The following is a 13,911-nucleotide window of genomic DNA, read 5'->3' as shown; positions in this document are numbered from 1 at the left end:
AACCTTAAAAAGATTTTTAGATAAAAGTCAGGCTAAAAACATGTCCTCGTTTTGCCTGTGGGCCTTAGCAAGTCTCACCTGCTGCAGGCTGGGGTGCGGGAGGTCTCGGGCTGAGGCTGGTCAGGAGGGTCTGGTCTGAACCTTGCCCTGGCTTGGGCCCTAAAGAGTGTGGCCAAGAACAATTGCATCCTCATCTCTGATGCCTGTTATCTGCACCACTCAGGCCCTCGGAGATAAGGCCACCCTCAAAGGGGCTTTGAGGTTGGGGGTGACCGACATCGCTCTGGACAAAGACTTATTATTCGCTTTGGGACAGCAGGCCAATCCAGCTGAAACCTGGCAATGCCTGGCTTGAAGTGAGCTGGGAAGTTGTCATTCCTTCAGGGCTGGGGCAAAATTTGTAATTAAATTCACAGTTGAAGAGCATGGCTGGAAATGCTAAAACTCAGAAACGTTAAAACCGCCTTTTAACACAAGAGCAGGGTGTCGCACCAGAGTCAAGAGTGGACAACCAGGGGCCGCCATCTGAATAACAGACTCAGGACAGGCCGGGGTCAGAACGGTGGTGCATCATAGGCTCTGTACCCCTGGAAACGGCCCTTGTACCCACCGCTCCCCAGAGGGCAGCCCGGGAGGTTTGCCCAGGTAGATTGTTTAGGATTTTGTTTGCTGATGGAAAGGATTTGTGGATTCCAAGACTTTAAATGACAGCAATGTTTATGCCATTGGTTCTAATTTTGTACCTTCCTTTACTAAAGACAGTGAAAATCATCCTTTCCCTCTATCATTATGATCATGACAACTAAATGCAACGTGTGATACTGGGGGGGATCCTGGACCGGGAAAAAAGTAATGGTAAAGGGCATTATATATTTTATAAACTACAAAAAAGTCTAGCTCATTTGTGGGGTTTTACTTTTACTCATCATCGGTGGCTACACCTTCCCCAAAAAAGTGTTCCTTTGTTTCCCAAAGGAAGTAATCTCTGGGCAAGCAATTATCTGAAAGTTTGCCAGACCTTCCAGACCTTTCAATGGCATAGACAGGGGCAAAGAGAGCCTCCCCATTTGTCCTGGGGAAGGACCTCGTGAGGACGATGACAATGGACCAACCAGCAGCGCTGATCCACCCGGAGGAGGTGGCAGCACGGCCGTCCCACTCATGTCATCCTGTTCTTGGGAAAACCTACCAATAGTCCTATCTGCTCAAAAGTATTGAGGGTGGGAGTGGCAACCGAACAGTATCAGACATTCACGCTAGATGGTAGCCAGATCTACATGCTTTTAACTGAAAAAAAAGGCATTGTATCTGAGTGTGGACAGTGGATCAGAGACTAGGATGGAGTAATGTTAAGTCTGCTTATTTTGATAAATGTACTCTGGTGATGTAAGAGAATGTCCGACATATATGTGAAAATGTAGACACATAGACAGAGAATATTATATACATAAAGAGATGTATACATAGAAAGAGATTATATATATATATGTATATATATGAAAAGGTGTATATGTGTAGACAGATCGCATTGGCCCATTCAGGCTGCTGTGACGGAACACCATGGACTGGCCTATGAATAACAGAAATTCGGTTGGGAGCCCAGTAGAATTCAACCCCCAAAGCCGTGGTGGGTTACCCCAGATTCCACGGCTGATAGCCCCCTGCATCAAGCCCCCACGACTTCTCCTCCAGAGACCCGTTCTCTGAGCCCCATCTTCCACACTCCTTCTCCCCAGCAGTGTCCTACAATTACCCCGCTCGGGACCGAACTCCAGCATGAGGAAAACCAATCGTGAGGCCCCCCTCTAAACACAGACACCCACTCGCCTCCCAACTGGTCTGACCCAGCTTCACGCGCTGAACAGGACTGCTTATTTCACAGTCCTGCCCTATTTCCACTCCATTCTTCACCAGCCTCATCCCAGGCCGCAGAGGACAGCGGTGACCCTTCAAATTGAGACTCCTTGGGTCTCCAAGGAAGCAGGGTTGTCTCGGCCTGGTTCTCAGGACCCGGCCTTGAGTCTGTCCAGGACCACGCAGCTCCCCTAAGCCGCCCTTCACTCTTCTTTTTCAGGCTGGACACTGCTGTCCTCCCCCCTCCATGCACAGAGCTCCTCAGTCTGTCTTCTGAGTCCAGTTTCTCTCCATGGCTTTCTTGTCGCCCGGATCTCACCACCCCTTATCCACACCTTCCTGGCTGATGAGTGAGTCAGTCTTTCCTCTGCTTCTTGCAAATAGGAGCTCACGGTTCATCCATGTTCATACCACTACATGGGTGAGGGATGTTATGTCTATGTGCTGACCTATCATGATTGTGGACAAGTGTTTCCCAGCTCCCAGTGTGGGTGCAGCACAGTGCTATGAAGGAGACAGTTCTAGAAGTCTCCCGGAGTCAAAGGGAGCTTAGGGCCTGGCTACACAAAATCTGGTCCCCGGACCAGCAGCCACAGTATCACGGGAAGTTTGTTATTTACACTGACCCCTGGACTGGCCCCAGACCTAGTGAATCAGACTCTGTGGTCTTACAAGACTTCTGGGTCATGTGTGCATGTGAACGTTTGAGAAGCAATGTGTTTAGGGCATGCTTGCTATGGAAAAAGGGGAAAGAAAGAAAAAGGTGACAAAAGTTTTAACCAAGGACATCAGCCCGGCAGCAATGAGGTCGGCCGCGGGTCTGAATGCAGAGCTGCCCTCCGCCTCTGCCGTCTGTCGCTGACGTCTGACAAGCAGCGAACAGAAGAGGTCAGTCGGATCAATCTGACCTTGCCATTGTTACCGTGGAAGAAAGGAAAGAATTCGATCGCTTCCCTGAACTCCGCAGGACACAGCGGCCGCCCTCTCCCTGTGCATTTGTACAGCTCTGTTCTGACCCTTACCCACTCACGGCCCAGCGCCTTGGATGCTAAAAAGTACCATCTCAGGATCAATAAGCATAACGGTGCAGCCGGGGTGGCGGATCTGCCACTAAGTGTCCACTGCGTGGCTACAATGCTGCCCTTGGCAGCAGCCAGCCAGCGACCTTGCACCTGGCTCTCGTCTGGGCTTCACGGTAATGACTTAACCCTGGAGTGAGGACTTTCTGTCTCTCAGACGGGGCACATTGCTCAGAAAATAAAGAATGGTGGTAATGACTTCAAGATCTTAAAATAAATTCCATTCAACCACAATAAATTTCCTAAGATCTAACAGGGTATCTTGACATTGCTTACTTACCTTCTAAATTCTAAGATGCACAGTAGGTATCTTTCCTATGGATGAGAAATGGTGTGAATTTCTCCCCCAACGTAGAAAGTATCTTGCTGCACGGTCACGCTGGATTTAACACGATGAGCTCATCCCGTTCCCCGACGGCCATGGAAACCAGTGGCTCCCCAACTGTTTGGACTAGAGATGCTGAAACCCAGTTTTGGTTTCCCAGAATTCTTCCTCATCCAACACAGCCTCTGGTAAACCAAATATTTTTTTTCGCCGCGACAGGTTTTGAATAAATACTGCCATTAAAGCTTCCAACTGCTTTAAATAAACACGGAATAGTCAATTGCCAATTTCTAAATCCTGCCGTATTGTTTTAAAAACAAATTTTAAAGGTTATGACCCGCCCTCACCCCGGTCCATCCCGGAATCTGACTGTCATTTTCCTTTGGACTTTGGGACACAGAGAGGGGACGAGTCATCGATGAGGATCTTTGTCTGAAAATGATGCTGAATTAAGGAAGCAGATGTTTCTTCTGGAGCCATCCAACCTGTCCCTGGCAGGGAGATGCAGTGGATGCTGAGCAGAGGTCAGCCTCAGTTCTAGAAGGATGAACAGGGAGCTCACAAGATAACGCTTGCAGACTTGCTGGGAAGCCGGCCTTCCTGCGGTTTAGGCAAAGTTGGACCCAGAGACTGCAGTCATGTGCAGATAAAAGGGGCCCCACACCTGCTAAAGTCACCTGACCCATCTGGTGACCGCGATGATGGAACCACCACCTCACCTCTGAAGGCTTTGAGAAGCTGGGGCAGGAATGGGGAATGTTACCTAAATAACAGCAAGTTCTGCACAGAAAGCAAACGTCTCCAACCAACCCGATCTTTTTAGCTCACTTATCCATTAGCATCCCTACATCCCTGTGCAGAGGGCTCCTTCGGATCCTTCTGGAAACTGGTGCCATTGTACTTGCTCATTCATAACCCTGTGGCAGGTAACTCTCCCCCACCCGCTGCCAAACCAGCTTATGCTGCCCTGTGTCTCCGTGTCATGCCTCCCTCTCAGTGTGTTCTGGGAGGACAAACAGGGGCCATCCCAGCCTCGGTCAGGTGTGGCTAGCAATGTAGAGCCACTGGGGAGAGACTGCACTCACACACGAATCGGTGTCACACCCGGGCCGCACCCTTTCCACGAGTCCCAACCATGGAGAAGAGCTGCCTGCATTTGAAGGCCGTTTTCAGCGCTAACAAAGCTGATTTTGAGTTCTCAGGCCTTCCATCTGCTGAGGCCCGTGCTCCCACAAGGCCCCGGAGGATCATTCTGCACCTTGACAGAACCAGCTCTCGCTGGCAGACTCCAGGGACCACGGGCATTCAATTGTTCTGAAATAGACGGCAGGGACAGGGGCTTTCCCCTGGGGGGTGGGGGGCCTGGGGGTCAGGTGAGGGAGATGGTAGTAAAAGCAGGAACTCCTGGGAGCCACGGATTTTGAAAGTCTTAAGGTGGGAAAATTCATAGTAATGCCACACACACGCACACACATGCACACATCCACATATACATATCTACATACACACACACGTCATTAGGGATAACCTCCCTCACCAGAGGCTAAAGGGACTAAAGGTCATTGATGTGCGTCCAGCTGGCTGGTCCCGGGGCCCACACGACTGACGGGTCAAGGGAGAGACTTCTTCCCGGCATTTCCTTCACTCCACCCACAGCCCGTCCCACCGCCCCACCCAGCCAGCCCCGTCGGAGGCCTCTTCATGCACAAACCCTGAAACTGGCAGGATCAAGAGCCAGAGGGCCAGGGCAGCATGGAGACAGCCCAAGGTGGACAGGAGAGGGGTCTGCGTGGCTCAGCCCCCACCCTCCCGTGGTCACCCGGCTGAGGGAGGCAGAGACATGAGTAGGGATGAGGCCGGGACAATGGCTCACAGGGCAAATGAACACAGTGGTTGAGCCAGAGAAAGGCTGGGTTCGGACGTGTATACTTAAATTTCAGGCCTCGTAACCAAGAAGGACCCCTTAAAGTTAGAGAGAGGAAATCAAAAAAATAGCACTTTTTTATGCAACGGATTATCAACTTGTGAAATCAATTCTTTCTTCTCCTTCCCACCAAGAATGGCCCAGGCTGAAAATATAAACAAGCACATCTTAGCCTGCTTGGGCTGCTGTAACAAAATACCAGAGATGGGGCAGCTTATAAACAACGGACATTTGCTCCTCACAGTTCTGGAGGCTGGAATTCCAAAATCAAGGCGCCAGCAGATTCGGCGTCTGGTGAAGGCCCTGGTTCATAGGCGGCGTCTTCTCACCGTGTCGTCACGTGGTGGAAGGGCCCAGGGAGCTCTGTGGGGTCTCTTTTACGAGGGCACTGATCCCATTCACGAAGGCTCTGCTCCCGTGACCTCATCAGCCCCCAAGGGCCCTGCCCCCTAGTGCCTTCACATCAGGCATTAGGATTTCAATATGTCAATTCTGGGGAGACACAGACATTCAGACCATAGCAGGTGGGCAGAATCCGTGTGCTGACAGAGTCTGGGGGTCCAGTTCTTTGTGATCTCCTCCATTGCCAGGGACTGCCAGCTCTTGAAGAAGCCTATTCTGAGGGTCAAAGCCACAGCACAGGGGGTGCCCAGGGTGAACTAAGGCTGGAATGAGATGCCCAGAAGACCTCAAGTGGAGGCAGGCTGGGTGGGGAAGAGAATGAAACAGGATACAAAAGGTGGGCCGGATGTCAAGTTACAAGGGGCTCGTACTTTTGAGCCTTGAACAAAATGGCAGTGGGATCCCAAGGCCACACCAGGTCCTTGTCAGCCATTGGACAAATGACGCCCTTGGTTCTTAGGAACCAGACAGAACTGGGGCCGGCCTGCATGCCTACCTTCCCGTGCATCCACAACGGCCCTGAGAAGAGGCACTGTCATGAAACCCAGCCAGAGGCAGGCCTTGACGCTGGAAGGTCCGATGGGTCCCAGCTTCATCGTTCACCACCTAGTTGGCTGCACCTAACTTCCCTGGGTCTCCACTTCCTCTTGGGCAAAATGAGCGTAAAGACAAATACCCAGCCCCTACGTCCTTGCCAGGACCAAACGAAACCACGGATGCGAGAAGACAAGGTCATTGTTAATGTTGTTGGAAATACTAATGAAGGTATGAAAGTAGTTACCATGGTGACAACCCATAGCTGGGAGGTTAGAACACCACATGTGCCTCCATCATCATGGTCGGGGGGTGTCCTGTGGCTCACACATTTCCCTAAGAGACTACGCAGCCCATGGTTTCCAGCACAGGGCAGTTTTGACCCTGCTCTTCCGGGTCCTTAGATCACAGCAAGTCAGGAGCTCCTGAGGGAGGGCTCTGTCTTGGAAGGGGTAGGGGTTGAAGACAATCATTCCCTAACAAAAGGGCAAACAGGTGCTCTGAAATGTCGCACCGCTTTGAAGAATCTGTAGCCCCCTGACCCCACCACCACCCATGCAGCCCACCCGGGACTCCTCATGGGATGAGCTCCTGCCTCGTCCTCAGGCATCACAGGTGAGCATGGAGGGGCCAGCAGGGACCCACCTGCCACCCACCAAGCCGGCCAGGCAAGCTGGCACCAATCAATAAATGCACCAGGCAAAGCACATAATGAATTAAGGCACGTCCAGCTCCTTATTGTTAATTCTGCCTCGGCTGCAATTACATCACAACCTGGAGCGTTGGAAGGAAGGTGGGCTGCGAACAGAGTCTCTGCCCGTCCTTGGCTCCGAGTCACATTGCAGCAAAGCATCTACCGTCTTGGTTCACCACTGCTGTCGATTAAAAAGACTGAGGCTCATCACGTCTGGATTCCCAGCGGCAGGCTCAAGAGTAGGATGCTCACACATCTGCTTTGTGACATGGCAGCTCCCAGTGTGTTTTTATCCGTTTTGGATCTCACCCCGCACGAGAGGTCAGCTGGACGTAAAGGAGGGGAAAGTCTTGTTGACGGCGGGAAGATCAGAGCCGACTTCTGGAGCAGGCACGGCCATCCCGACGGTGCCTGCACTGCACGGTGATTGAAGACCCATTAGGAAGGTCACCTCGCCCCAGATGCATCCCCACTGGGTTGATCCCCTCCTCCCCCCTCACACTTAATCAGAGTCAGATGGCAAGAGGCAGTTACGCATCAATTTTGCAGGGCAAATTAATTTAGAAACAGGTTTTTAAATGTCAGAAAAACCTAGCCCCAGATGTTTTATTATCCTAAGATCACGATGAATAAATTGGACGCTTTATGACGGGATGAAATGTATCACAGAGCATTACTCCTAGGGTAATATGTTCTCAATCTGAAATCATGTGCCGTTATTAACTTTTCAATTAAATGGATATAATGCACCCTTACCAATTTTCCAAGGAAATGGACATAATTGACCATAAGATACAAGGAGAACTTTCATTAATGCCTGAGTTTCGCTCCCTCATAGTTCCCTAAGACAAGGATTTGCATGCAAACACTGGTTTGCGGGGTGGTCCCAAGAAGCACGGGGAGGAGGGAGGAAAGAGACTTTAACAAGGGTCAGTCCCTCTGGGGCTCTGCTGCGGGACCAGGCAGAACACACCGCAGAATGGCCCCAACAAGGCAAGAGGGAGCTGAGGCATTTCTCCAACTCCTGTCCCCGTCGGTTAGCAGCCACTCCCGGGACCTCACATCACCGTTCTTCAGCCTGTCCCATGAGCAGGACAGGCTCACGCCCGAGGCCAGAGAACATCCTTGTCCTCGGGAGACAGATGCAGGCAGAATCCCGTTGGTGTGCGCCATGGTTCCCACCGAGCAGCCAGGGATTTCTGGGGGAGGGGACGCCGGGAACATGGCTGGGGTGCCGACAGCCTCCAACGGGAGGAACAATATTCGGGTCCGTGCTCTGCAAACTGTAGAGCTTTCATGTGTGCATAGGTTTAAAGGACTCTGTCGCTGCACAACAGCCCCATCAGGGTCTCCAGAAAGGCTCGCCTTCTCTCTGTGGCATTCCCTCCCCTCCCACCCTCATCCTACCTCCGGGGCCCGTGCCTGGGACAGGGGTGCGTGTGTCCAAAGTGGAACCATGGTTCCCTCCTCCCCACAACTTGCTTCTGCTCTGCACCACTCCCCTCCTTAGAGGACCCCACAATCCACCGGTTGTTCATGCCGGAGACAGTGGGGGGCAGTCACCATGACCCTCCAGGTGGCCTCATCCCCCATTTTCCATCAGCCTCCATCCAGTCCAGGGAAATTCCGCCTCCTGAATCCTCTCCTGAACGGGCCTTTGCTCTCCCTGACATTGCTCTGGCCCCAGCTACCACCTGCCCTCCACTCTGGATATGGCGGCCACTTGCCAGTGTCCACTGCCTTCATGGTCCATGCTGCACACAGCTGCCCCATGCACCCAACGCTCTGTCCTCTGGCCTGGCGTCCAGATGCTCCGTAAGTAGTTCCCAAGTGAATAAATGAATGAGTGAACAAATGCTGTTCCTTTCAAATATATTTGGAATCCACTGCATTACACACACACACACACACACACACACACACACACACTCCCCTTCACTGCCACTCAACTTTCAACTCTTAGCCTAAATATCACTTACTCCCAGATGCTTTCTCTGGCTCTAAGGCCGGATGAGGTCCAGTTGTAACAACCTGGACTTTCTCATCACACCCCTATCACAACGGAATTAAGGATCTGCATAATATCATATTTGGTAGTCGTCTTTCTCCACGAGACTGGAAACTCCCTAAAGGTCAGAACGACCAAGACTCCCCGCCCCTGGTCCCAAGCAGGCAGTCAACAAAATGTCTGATGAATGGCACAAGAATGAGTCAAACTGGATGTGAGGCAGCGGATGCTTCTAATCCTCTGAGCCGAGAGGGCTTCATCCTGCACTCATCAGAGTGGGGTGTCCAATGACCAGAGCAGCTGTGAAGTGGGAACAAGAACTCAGACATGTCGGCTTTGAAGCAAGAAGGGGCAGGAGTCTGCTGGGACGGCTGGAGGGAGCCTTAAGGCAGCTTGTCTCCTGCTCCATCACCCACAGGCCAGGGAGAGGCTTTGCCAGGACATGGGCTTAGGATGCAGAGGGCAGAGCTGAGCCTCAGCTAAGGCAGCAGTCAGCCTCCTTAGCCAGCTGATGTGCAAACTCCAGGCACACGAGAGCATGCAGAGGGAGCGACCCTCTCCAAGGCCAGCGCCACAGGTAACACAGCCACCTGAAATCAACGGAGGAGGCCCCGGGCTGCCTAGAAAACCCGGAAGGCCAGGCAGGCCTCCAGGGGCTGGAGCCATGACATCCTAGAAAGGTGTGGGGGAACCAGAGTCTCAGGACAGGCCTGGGAGTGTCACCCTCAGGACGGGTAATGACCAGCCGGAGCATCCCCCCAGAAGAGGAGGTGAGGCCACCCAGTCCAGGCTGCACTGCGGTCAATCCAGGTGGTCTGGCCCGAGCTCCGACCCGGCCAGGGTTGGGCAAGACTGACCGCTCTGCAGGAATGGGGAAACTCCTTGAACAGGCTTTAACAGAAGTCAGAGAAGAAGCCGTGGAAAACAGACCTGGGCCTGTGCATACTTTGGAAGGCCAGCGTCTGCTGGAACAAGTAACTTTTAGGATTTCTTGCAACTCCCTTTTTCCTTCAGTCTTGCCCGTTTCCCTGCCTTGGCCAATAGTAAAACTGACGAATCTGTTTCCTGCCACTGCTGTAACAATTACCACAAACTCAGTGGTTTAAAACAACACAAATTTGTTACCTTAAAGTTCTGGTGGTCAGAAGTTTAAAATCAAGGTGTTGGTGGGACTGCATTCCTCCCAGAAGCTCTAGGAGAGACTTCCTTTCCTTGCGTTTTCCCGCCTCCAGAGACTGCCTGCATTCTTCGGCTCGTGGCCCCTTCCTCCATCTTCAAGGCCAGCAGCATCTTCTCTCTGATCTCTGCTTTCATCACCACATCTCCTTCTCCGACCTTTCTGCCTCCCTCTTTCTTAAGGGCCCTTGCGACCACATTTAGGGCGCCCTTGGATGACGCAAGATAATCTTTTCCTCTGGAGAGCCTTAACTTAATCACACCTGCAAAGTCCCTTTTGCCATGTAAGGGAACATATGCATGGATTCTGGGGATGAGGATGTGAGCCTCTGTTGGGGCGCCATTATTCTATCCACTGCAGCCCTTAAGAACAAAAAGTCATGTGTGTCCTTGTTCTCAAGAGAGCAGAGTAGAGAAAGCAGTGGGAAGCTTGCGTCCAGCTCTGATACTGGGGGCCTGAGAGGAGGTATGACAGGTGGACCCAAGGGGAGGCAAGTGATCACAGAGCAGAGCCTCAAAGAGGAGGAAGCCCCAGACCAGAGGGAAGGAAGAGGACAGCCGGTGGGGAACTGTGCAGAACTGAGAATCAGCTCCACGGTTTAGCCAGCAAGTAGCCTGGGTTTTCCAGCGTGGATAGAGGCAGGATTTTGGAGACAAATTCTAGAAGGTCATCTCAACCTCTCAGGCCATCATCTCTCCAAATATCACTGTGAAAGGACTAATATCCCATGTGAAGAGGACTCTAGAATCCTACCAGCATTTAGAGCGATCATGCCTGTTTCCATTCTCTGAGATCCAGAATATGTGGCAGAATGAGATTCACGCCAAGAATGGCAGTGATTGACAAAGCTTAACGTCAGTTCAAGACGAAACTTGCTGGCGTGCAGATTCTCATTCCTAACGAACCTTGACACTGAACTGCCGCATCTGTTTATATTCCCATCACTCATTTATTCAGTTGTGCAACACTCAAGTATCTGGCAGCGACTCTGTTCACAGACCTTTGATCTGCTCCCAGTGACGCGGGGCCTCTTTTTCCACCATTTCTACCAGGAAGGGCCATTGCAATAGGGCACCATGGCTGATTCTCTCAAGACTGAGCAACAGCACAAAAATTTAACTGGTAGGGCCGACGTGTTCTAAAATAGAACAGACGTGGAGAGGGAGGGCCGTGGTGGCAGGTCCAGGAGGCAGGTGGGCTCCAAAGTCAGCTTTGGTGGCACCTGGACAGTCCACCTGAGCAGGCCCACTTCTATTTCTTTTTTGTTGTTGTTTCAGATTTATTGGAATATAACACACATGCCATACAATTCACCCATTTAAAATGTAAAGTCCCATCATTTTTAGTGTATTCACAGAGTTGGGCAACCATCACCACAATCATTTTTAAATCAATCATCTCCACCATGCCCCTAAAAAACCCTGTACCCTTTAGCTATCACCTCCCCAATCCTCCTGGCCTCCCCCCACCCCCTCCAGCCCTGGCAGCCACTAATCTGCTTTCTCTCTCGGTGGATTTTCCTATTCTGGACATTTCACATAAATGGGATCATCCAGTACGTGGCCTTCTGTGTCTGGCTCCTTTCACTGAGCAGAACATCCATGGTGTTGCAGGTCCCGGTGCTTCATCCCTTTGAATGGCGGACAGTATTCCACTGCACAGACGGAGCATGTCGTGTTTTCCCTTTTGTCTGTTGACAGACATGTGGGTTGTTTCTAACTCTTGGAAAGAGGACTGCAGCCCCAATTTCTCGAGTCCTGCTTTCTCTCGGATGGGCCATAAGTGCCTTCTTCCCTGTCTCCCTAGGCAGGAGCTGCAGCAAGCACCCGAGTTCCCACGAAGCACCCCGAATCTTTCATCTCTTGGAAATTACGGGCAGCACTGACCTGCTTCGTCTATGTTCTGAGAACACGTTGGGCCTCGAGAGCAGGGAGGCTGGGCCCAGTTCCTGCTACCGATAGCCCGTGCGTCAAATCCTGGGTAAGGGTTTCAGCAGATCCACTCTTTCTAGGGGGTCAAACTGTGAACCTTGTCTTGCCGGCCCTGAGGACCCTGGAGGGAGTCCATCCAGCCCACCGCACCGCTAACCACCAGCCTGGGGCTGCAGGGGATTCAGGGAGAGGACAGGGGCCACTGCAGGCCTCCACGGCGCCGTGACTCTTAACTCGTGCCACGAAGGTGAGGATCTCACTGCATCGCGCCATGGCATCTGGCCATTCAGCAATGCCAACATCTATAAACTCAAGAACCAGTTTTCATAACCCCTGATTCAAACATCATGATTTACGTTGCTGGGCGTCATGCCCACACCCAAACACTGTCATTATAAAATTCTTGGATACAAATCTTTCCCTGCAGAGTTATGTGAAATTCTCACTCGTGATTTCTTGGACCAAATCCCGCCGAAATCCATGTATTCCTTCTTCTGTTCTCTCGCTGGGAGATGGGTGGGCATCTCACCTAAAACTGTGCCATGCTCGGCCCACCAGGAATGAAACACCGGCAGGCGAAAGGGAAGAAGCAACTCACTATGTGCAAAGGACACACACGCGCACACACGTGCACACAGACATGCCCACACATGCATGGCATTGACTGTCTGTCTGGCCTCCGAAGGTCCCCTGGGGTTACGAAGAAAGGAAGGGACAGCAAGCAGTGGGTCCTGAGGACCGTTCAGTGAACTGCCCCAAACAGGTCACGGCCCATGCAGGGTATTTTAGTGCCCCCGACAGAACCCTGTGGGGGAGCACCAAAGTCAGATCAGGCAGAGGTTTGGAACTGGGGGAAGAAAGTTCCGGGGACTAGAAACACCCTGGGAAAAAGCAGGGTAATTAAAACGAACCGGCAACTTCACCTGGACAAGAACCAGACTGGGGGTAAGGCCTCAAAGAAAGCAAAAAACCCAAGTTCAGGAGATGGGAAAGGTCAGGTGTGGGGGGGGAGGGGCGGGGGGGGGCGGGAGCAGAGAAAGGAGAGAGCCGAGGACAAGGGCTATTCCATCTCCAGGGGAGAGCTGGGAAGGTGGGGAATTTATGGGGCAAGGCGACAAGGGCCTGAATAAAGTGACCTGGAGAGAGAAAATATTGAGCATCCTTTGAAGAAAATAAAAGTGCTTCAGGAAGCCGGAGTCTATGAAAAGATTAGAAGGTGAAGGGGGGGTTGTCACTCTCCCCAGCAGCAGAGCAGGCTCATCCTTGAAGCAGCCTCTGCACCTCCCCCTAGCTCTTCTCACATTCCGTCTTCGCAGGAAGCCTGCAAGGGGCTCCTGTCCTCCGGGGCACAGGTGAGGACCCCACTCAGAACAAGCCCTTGCCCGAGCTTGCTCATCAGCGAAGACCCCAGATGGGCCCAGGTGTCCTGGCTGCAGACCCCGGCCACAGGCTGGGCTCTTCGAAAGGCGGGCTTTGCGAGCTGCCAGCCGGGAGCTGCTCCGATGCCCACCCGCCCATGGCTGTGCCAGGAGAGACCCCCAGTGGGGAGGTCGCTGGGAGCTGCGCCCCACGGTGAAGCTCGGCCCGGGGTGCGGCCTGGGCATCGGGCTTATGGAAAGCTCCGCGGGCCATTCTAACCACTGCCGAGACAGGCTGAGAGCTGCTGCGGGAGGGACCGCTGCCCTCGCCACAGGGCAGGGGCGTCCTGGGCTCCATCCTCGTTCTGGAGGCTGCTCAGCAGGCCGCTGATGAGCTGTGCACACATTCAAAAAAAACTTTTAAACTCTGCAAACCGGTGCTATCTGGTCACTCACGGGACTCTGTGTTTTAAAAGGAGCTTCGAACCGAGGGCCCAGGTGGTGAGTCTGAAGCCGTGTCGGTGCGCACACAGGAGCGAGGAAGAGGCTGGGGAAGAGGGGTTCCACCCCGCCCCCCCGCCCTCCTGGAGACGAAGGCAGCTCAGGGTGGGCCACTACCCCAAAG

The 13,911-nt window shown here is 52.6% G+C and overlaps 1 protein-coding gene across 3 annotated transcripts in view; it reads right to left on the bottom strand.

Moving 5' to 3' along the window:
• Window positions 1-12,935, bottom strand: part of UMODL1 (uromodulin like 1) — a 93,478-nt gene extending 80,543 nt beyond the window's left edge. For 2 of the 3 annotated variants that reach the window (XM_070488927.1, XM_070488926.1), the window contains exon 1: window positions 3,214-4,614. The gene's annotated coding sequence lies outside the window, so the exon portion shown is untranslated. Of the gene's footprint in view, window positions 1-3,213 lie in introns of all 3 variants that reach the window. The other variant, XM_070488928.1, reaches the window with a different exon arrangement.
• Window positions 12,936-13,911: the final 976 nt, after the last annotated feature.

This window comes from Equus asinus, chromosome 18 (assembly GCF_041296235.1).
Source record: "Equus asinus isolate D_3611 breed Donkey chromosome 18, EquAss-T2T_v2, whole genome shotgun sequence".
NCBI lineage: Eukaryota > Metazoa > Chordata > Mammalia > Perissodactyla > Equidae > Equus > Equus asinus.
Note: the sequence above shows the minus strand (reverse complement) of the source record. Positions and strands in the feature narration are given on the sequence as shown.